The following is a 7,681-nucleotide window of genomic DNA, read 5'->3' on the forward strand; positions in this document are numbered from 1 at the left end:
AGGCAAAAAAACCCATCAAATTTCTGGTGCTTGCAGATTACTATCTGGTTTCCAGTGCTCACAAGAAAGTATGTCGTGTGCGTGGTATATTTGGCACTTGCAGGAGACCACCCAGTGCATTTTGGCCTGCTATGTTTCTTGTTGGAAATGACAGTACAGGGGTTAGCTGAGCTGCATTTTAACCTTGGACATAATTATAAGGACATTACTGCTGGTGTGAACCAGACAGTAATCCATGCACACCAGAAACTCAAAGATTTTGGGTTTACCCATTCTCCTTAGGGGCTCAATAGTTTCCTGCTTAAGATTTCAACTTCTCATATGTAAGAAGAAGAATGTGATACAATGTAGATATGAGGCCCAGTAAAGCCACCAAGTATCTGCTCTTTCGTCGGGTAAGAGTAGGGTTCAAAGACAGTTTTAAAGTACATTAGGCAAGACCTAGAGAACGGTGTCACCTGTCAAGAGGCCTCAGAAGATTTATGACAGCACAGCCTGATACCCACAGCATGGCCTAATGGAAGGTCAACATCATATAACATGCTCACCCAACTTTTGTATTGTCAGCTGCTATTGCTGATTGTTTTTTAGCCCGTCTGCTAATACCGTATAATAGTTTTATTTTACATGTAAAAGGTTTTAGGTCACAACTCAAATGTTTGGTTCACTGTTCTCATTAGCTTGGTTTCCAGTCAGCAGCTGTTTTCTTCTACCAGTCCAGCACTAAATAGCAGAAAGACAAAGTCAAAACGACTGAACATAGTGGCGCATTTAGCAGCTGAAAAGCCTCCATCATGAGTTGGTGAACACCAAAATTGAGCTAAAAGGAGAGTGAATATTGGAAACATTGAATTTGCCAGAAACATTACACAAAGTTCTTGGTAAAGTTGCTCCATGTTTGCAGGAAAATGTGTTCTCATATTGTGATATGTCCATTTTGTTTTTACAACCGGTCAAGACAGATGCCCACCTAGGGCGCAGTTCTGCTTGAGGTTTATTCTCGTTAAATGGGAGTATTTCCTTGCTGCTGTTGCCAAGTGCTGCTCATGGGAGAATGTTGGGTCTCTGTAAATAAAATTACAGAGTACGGTCTAGACCTGCTCTATGTGAGAAGTGCCTTGAGATAACTTACGTTGTGTTTTGGTGCCCGCTACATGAATAAAAATTGATTGATCAACTGAACTTGTGCTGCTGCCATCAAGTGGCCAAAAATAATCAGTTAATGCAGCTTTAAACACAATAGCATGGTTGGCTGTGATGTACAGTATACATGGTTTGTAGTAAATGTGGTACAACATGCAAAATCACAGGTACAGTCCTTAAAGTTCACTGTAATATTACTATATGAGTACCTTGACAAAGCCTGGAAACAGGAATGAGGGATCATGCCTCTTACGTAGACCAGAGGCATTCCCATGATGGTCTCTAGTGACTCAGAAAGACAGATAGGCCTCAGACCCACATCTAATGAGTCATATATGCGTTTGAAGAAGCCCAGTTTGGAATTGTAGAGGACTATCACCTGCTCTTCCTCACTCCCACTTAGCCTGCAAGACATCACACAAACTGTAGGATTCTCACTGGAATTTAAACACTCGATTCAAATAGACAGCACAGCTGAAAACTATTAACACTAGCTGTTAGGGCAAGATAGTGTTCATGGGCTTACTTCATAGGAACAGCATCCCAAAGTCTCTTTACTGCTTTATGTTTCAGGCCTTCAAGAACAAAGATGTGCGTCTTCTTATCTAGAACATGAAATCCCGTAACAAAATCCAGATCCTTGCTCTCATCACGCTTGAAGTTAATTGTGTAATTTGACAGGGCTCTCTCTACAGCTTCCAGTGGGCGCGAGCCCAGATGGAAAGCTGCCGCATTGATTCGAAAGATCTCCATCCTCAGCTTGGTCATCACAGGGAGGTTGTTGCATCTAAAAAGGTAGATGATCCGTCCAAACGGGCCATCACAGATCCCTGTTTCATTAAGTGGGCAAGCTATTTCAACCTTGACTTTAAGTTGAGAATTGGCATCAAAGTAATGGCCCTGTGGCATGGCTACTGCGTCTGTCATCTTCCTGTCTGAGTCACTTCTCTCCCTGTCTGATAGCGGAGGTGCAGGACAGCTTTTGATCGGCAGGTTCAGTTTCAGTCTTTTCTTGCCAAGTAGCAGCTCAGAGAGGTCAAGGCACGCAATACCGTGAGAGTTAAAAACCGTCTCCCGTTTGAATGGTGTGGCATTGCTCTGCTTGTCACCATTTGACCCAAAAGTTGCTTGAACCTTTGGTGTTTCTTCCAACTTTCTATCACGATCGTGAACCTCTATCTCCAGAGGTGGACCAGAGAGGAACTCTTGAAGTTCTCCAGGAGTCATCAAGCCAGTCAGGATCACATTCACATCACTGAAGTGGATGTTGGCGCAGTGCTTTTGATAGCTAGTTCGGTGCTTGTGTAAGTTATGGAACTTATACTGGCAATATACAGGCACGCATTTTTCCTGGGAAAGGGACATTTTCAACTTTAGCCTTATCTCAAAGGTCACTGCTGTATGTAAAGCTTGTAAATCAAAGCGCAAAAAAGATAATTATGAATAAAGAGGAAATGTATTCATCATTGTGAATAAGTATTAAGTGAGATAGTAGACACACCTCTAGGACATGGAAAGCAGTCGGGGTTGAAGGCATTGAATGGGCTGACAAAATGCTGACGACCAATGGATTGAGTTCAGCCATCAGTTGCTCAGATATTAACAGTCTGTTCAGAGAGATGTGACAGATCACCTCAAATACACCAGCTTTGAAGACTGTGAAGCGATCAGTTAGTGAGGTATCACCTGATGGATAGACACAAGAATAAGAAACCACATGGTTTAATTTCATGGATACACTATCTGATATTTAAAATGTATTGACATTATATTCACTGTGCCCAGAAGATGAATTCTAATAAATTTGGTCATCACCTAATATTTGTTTTAGTGAAATCATCAAAATTTCAATTTGCCTAATACTTTCTGACCAAATACCAAACTAATGACATTCCAATCAGCCACAGCTTCATTTTCTAGTGCTGAGTAGCACATTTTTGCATGCTAAGAGCCTAAACTAAGATGGTAATCATTGCATATGTGAGCATATTAGCATTTAGACTCAAAACACCACTGTGCCTAAGTAAAGCCTCTTGCGTAGCTGTTGCCTCGTAATTACACAAGTAAAACCTAATAATTTCACATGACTATAATTCCTTTACATTTACTCCCTAATTAATTATTTTAGAGCTGTGGTTTCCAAACTCAAAGGCATACAAGATAAATCTGAAGGGTCATGAGATGATTGATAGGCAGGAGGCAGAAAAAACACAGGCTATTTACTGTTTATTTTTTCATCTTTGAGGGGATAAATTACTTAAAGTTATGCCATTTGAGTCAATGAAATCTGGAGGTGTGGAGTTAGAAAGAAGTGAGGTTACCACACCTCTGTAGCTGCTCCTAATCTCTGCATCTTAACTTTAATGCTAAATTGATGTGGTACTCTTTAAAGTGGTTACAAACCAAACACATTGGAAACCACTGTTTTTGCGGCTATTTATGTAAATAACTGGTTGACTCACCTGCCAACAAACAAATGGGACTGGCTTCAAATGAAGCAGTGTCATTCTTTTTTATGTCCTCAAGGTGGAAAGCATTAATTGTGGGTTTTTGAAAACCTGTTTTGGAGTGAAGACAAGTTATAAAAAACATATTCATCATTATGGTATACATAGAAGTGTGTCAGTATAATTTTCACTAAATATACACTAGTATGAATACTGTACATTAATCATTGTCTGAAAGCACTTAAAGTTCTGTAGAAAAGTGGCAAAATGATTATATTCTTTTCACCTGTGTCTGAGCCCACCTCTGGATTGGAATTAATTATATCCTTTTTGTGCTTTTTAGATGTGTGTGACCCCTTCTCACATAAGGTTCTCAGTTTGTTTACCATAGGCTTGACACCACCTGAGAGTGAAGATATCATTATACAATTTTACATGAAAATACACTATAAAATATTTGTTTCAGTCATTTTGTCAATTGATGCTCACCACTAATGTCTGTTGCATCGTCACTTTGGTCCTGTGGTAGCCTGAGCACTTTCAGTCGTTCATAGCGAGCCTGGCTGGACAGCTTGTCTTTATTGTTCCATATCTGGAGCCTTATCTTATGAGAGAGTAGACTGATCAACATGTCTTTATTGACTCTGATCTTGAAATTCTGGTCCCAACCGACCCACGTCTGGTCTCTCTCGTGCCATGTTCTCAGAATCTGTTTTAAAATTCACACATTAATCTTTTAACATAACAACATAATTTGGGTTTTTTTCTACTTTACATTTTTTATTCAACAGCAGCAGGATGTTTTTAAGTGTTATGACAATAATAAGTCATGTACAATGATGGGTTATTTCACTGTAACACTAAGCCATCCAGCTACTTTATTGTTGCTCACTTAGGATGTTCATGAATTGTTCATGAAGGATAAACATGCCCACAGGCATCAGGTGAGGGTTACCTTGAACTCATCTTCTTTGTACAGTTTTGCTACTGGCCCAAACACAACCAGGTCCACTTTGACTGTCTCTGTATCACCTGGCAACAACTTGTATTCGATATGATAGCAGCCCTGAGCTTTATGAGCTTTGACCAAAAGAGTTGATGGGTCCTTCTTCGTTTTCTTGGGCTTTTCAGCAGTTTCCTGGACATCCACCTCTTCTCCTAAAAAACGACATGTGTTTGTGAATGAGATCAAGAAGAGATCATGAAAGGAATCTGTTCTCAGTTTAGTACATTACAGCTGTGATTTATTGCACATTTCACTGCACATAGATTCATACACCAACTCAACCAACTGACTGTTAAAGTACTTAAATAACCATGTGGAGCTTATGTTAGTATCTTAAATATTCGGTGTGACAAACCTACCTCTTGGAACAGCTAGAGCAATGTAAACTGTCCATGTGACCTCATAGGAGCTGTCATCTGTTTGTGTTGTGATATCCTCAATTGAAGCTGAACTTTTTTCCAAACCATGCTCCATGGATGGCAAATCACTCTGAAGGTCGAGGACATCTTCCTGTCCTTTATCCTGTCCCTTATCCGTTCCATCATTACACAGATCCATCTCCGGAACGTTGTCCATGAGGTCTGACTCCACTGTAATACTTTCCATGACAGTCACCTAAAAAAAAAAGACAGTTAGACACAATTTTAACCTTCCAAAAGCACACAATGATTTGTAGTTTCATATCCACCTGGAAACAACAAATCCTTAAACACTCTTAATTTACACCTGAAAACACACCCAACACCTTAATAAACATCATAATAAATAAATAAAAGTTTATTTAAGGACAATTTTCATTAAGTGACACTTTAATTTGTGATGCTTTACAATAATGATCAATGTAAGGTATTATTATTAATTATTGATATTTAAGGGTCTTATTATTTTCATGTGCAAATTAATGATCATTTAAGAGTTTTTATTCAGTATTCAGGCATTACAGGTTTAGAGTATGGGTAAAATAATGGATATGCAGTTTATTAAGTGTTTTTAACGAATTGTCAACATGGAGTATGGAGTGATTAAGAGGGCAGACATCCTTAAAATTTACAAAATAACATTGCAGGTCCCCTTGATTTGTATAGATGTCCCAATATAAAAGAATGTATGAATATATTTATTAATAGTTTCCTTAAATTCTATTAAAATACCCCAGTAACACCATAGATTGAGGGAATTTTATGGGGAAAAGTTCCCATAAAAGGGATTGAGATTCCTAGTTCACAATGAGACTTTGACAACAGGTTTAATGTTTCATCCTCTCAGCTATAAACTCTACCTGCTGCTGTGCTTTTTCATGAAAAAACAGACTAAGTGAGCTCTTTCTGGAAGTGTAATAAAATAAGAAAAACATCGCATTTCCCCTCATAACTAGCTTTCGGGTTTCAGTATAAATATTAATAATATTCAGAGTTCAGTTTATTAAACACAACATACCTCCACTTCTTGTCACTTCACCTGGACTTTAACTGGAAGTTCCCAAGCAGCTGACTGGTTTAACTTACATGTATCAAATGTTAAGTGCCATGGTGAAGTTCTGCAGACTGTCACATAAACTTCTACTTCATTTACTGAGTGCAACGCGTCGCCTTGGCAACCGTTGTAGTGAAGGAAGTGAGGTGTGGAGCTGCCTTCACGTGCGTGCCGCGGGACTGTCGGATATTTTAAAATTCAGTTTAGTTTAATAAACTTTATTTATATGAACGTTATTAGAACAATATTACAAGTGGTGGAAAGTCACTCAATACATTTACTCAAGTACTGTAACTTACTTATGTGTAGTTTTGAGGTAGCTATTTGGACTTTACTTTGAGTATTTCCATTTAATGCTACTTTATAGCTACTTCCAATCCGCTTGTCTACATTTCACAATAAAATATTCTTCTTTCTTTTTTTAAATAGTCCTGCAACACATTGTTAAAGACAACCTTTTTGTCTTTTGACATCTTACAAAAAGTAGTCAGGGTCTATGAGTCTATGAGTTATTAACAGCTCCACCAAATAGTGATTTTTCCCTCTAAACTCACATGGTTTCATTTCAATAAATGTTCAAATGATCCAATATTTCAGCAAAAATCAAACATTAGAGAAAAAGTCCAAAAACGGAACTTTGTTTTTTCCTCCTTCCTCTCCCATTAATCATCTGACGGCCCCTCAGATTTATCTGCTGACCCCTTTGAGGAGCTTGACCCCTAGATTGGGAACCACTGGACTAAACCAGCCAACTGTATATAAAGTAGTGTAAACTAGCTAACTGTATATAAAGTAGTGTAAACTAGCTAACTGTATATAAAGTAGTATAAACTAGCTAACTGTATATAAAGTAGTATAAACTAGCTAACTGTATATAAAGTAGTATAAACTAGCTCCACCTCCAGCAGCTACAACAGTAACATGCTGCTCTAACACTGATGCTTCACTATTAATAATCTAATGATGTCATATATAATAATATATCACTACTTTTACTGTAATACTGTATACTACATCACTCATAATACTGCAGTACTTTTACTATAATACTGCATACTACATCACTCATAATACTGCACTACTTTTACTGTAATACTGCATACTACATCACTCATAATACTGCACTACTTTTACTGTAATACTGCATACTACATCACTCATAATACTGCACTACTTTTATTTAAGGAGGATTTTACTTGCAGGACATTTAATTGTAATGGAGTATTTTTACAATGCTGTATTGGCACTTTTACAATAGTAAAGGATCTTAATGCTTTTCCACCACTGAATATTACTTAAGAGAAAATAAACTCACAAACTAGAAGCAGTCATGATAAAGCAAAGTATCATTAAGGTAATCTACAGGCTCTGCTAGTTTGGCTTGGTTTATTTTGATATGGTTAATTTATTTGATATCAAATTTCCCCGTACGGTTTGGTAAATAGTCTAATTTATTTAGGTGGGCTACAAAATATTTAATCGTTTACTCCAGTAACACAGATGTAGACTAACATTGCAGGGAGCATGAATGACATTAAGCTTTTTCTGCAAACTAATAGCCAGTTGGCCATGCTAAGATATTAGAATATTAAACATTTGCAAGTAGCCTACT

The sequence above is a fragment of the Scomber japonicus genome, chromosome 3, assembly GCF_027409825.1.
Source record: "Scomber japonicus isolate fScoJap1 chromosome 3, fScoJap1.pri, whole genome shotgun sequence".
Lineage (NCBI taxonomy): Eukaryota > Metazoa > Chordata > Actinopteri > Scombriformes > Scombridae > Scomber > Scomber japonicus.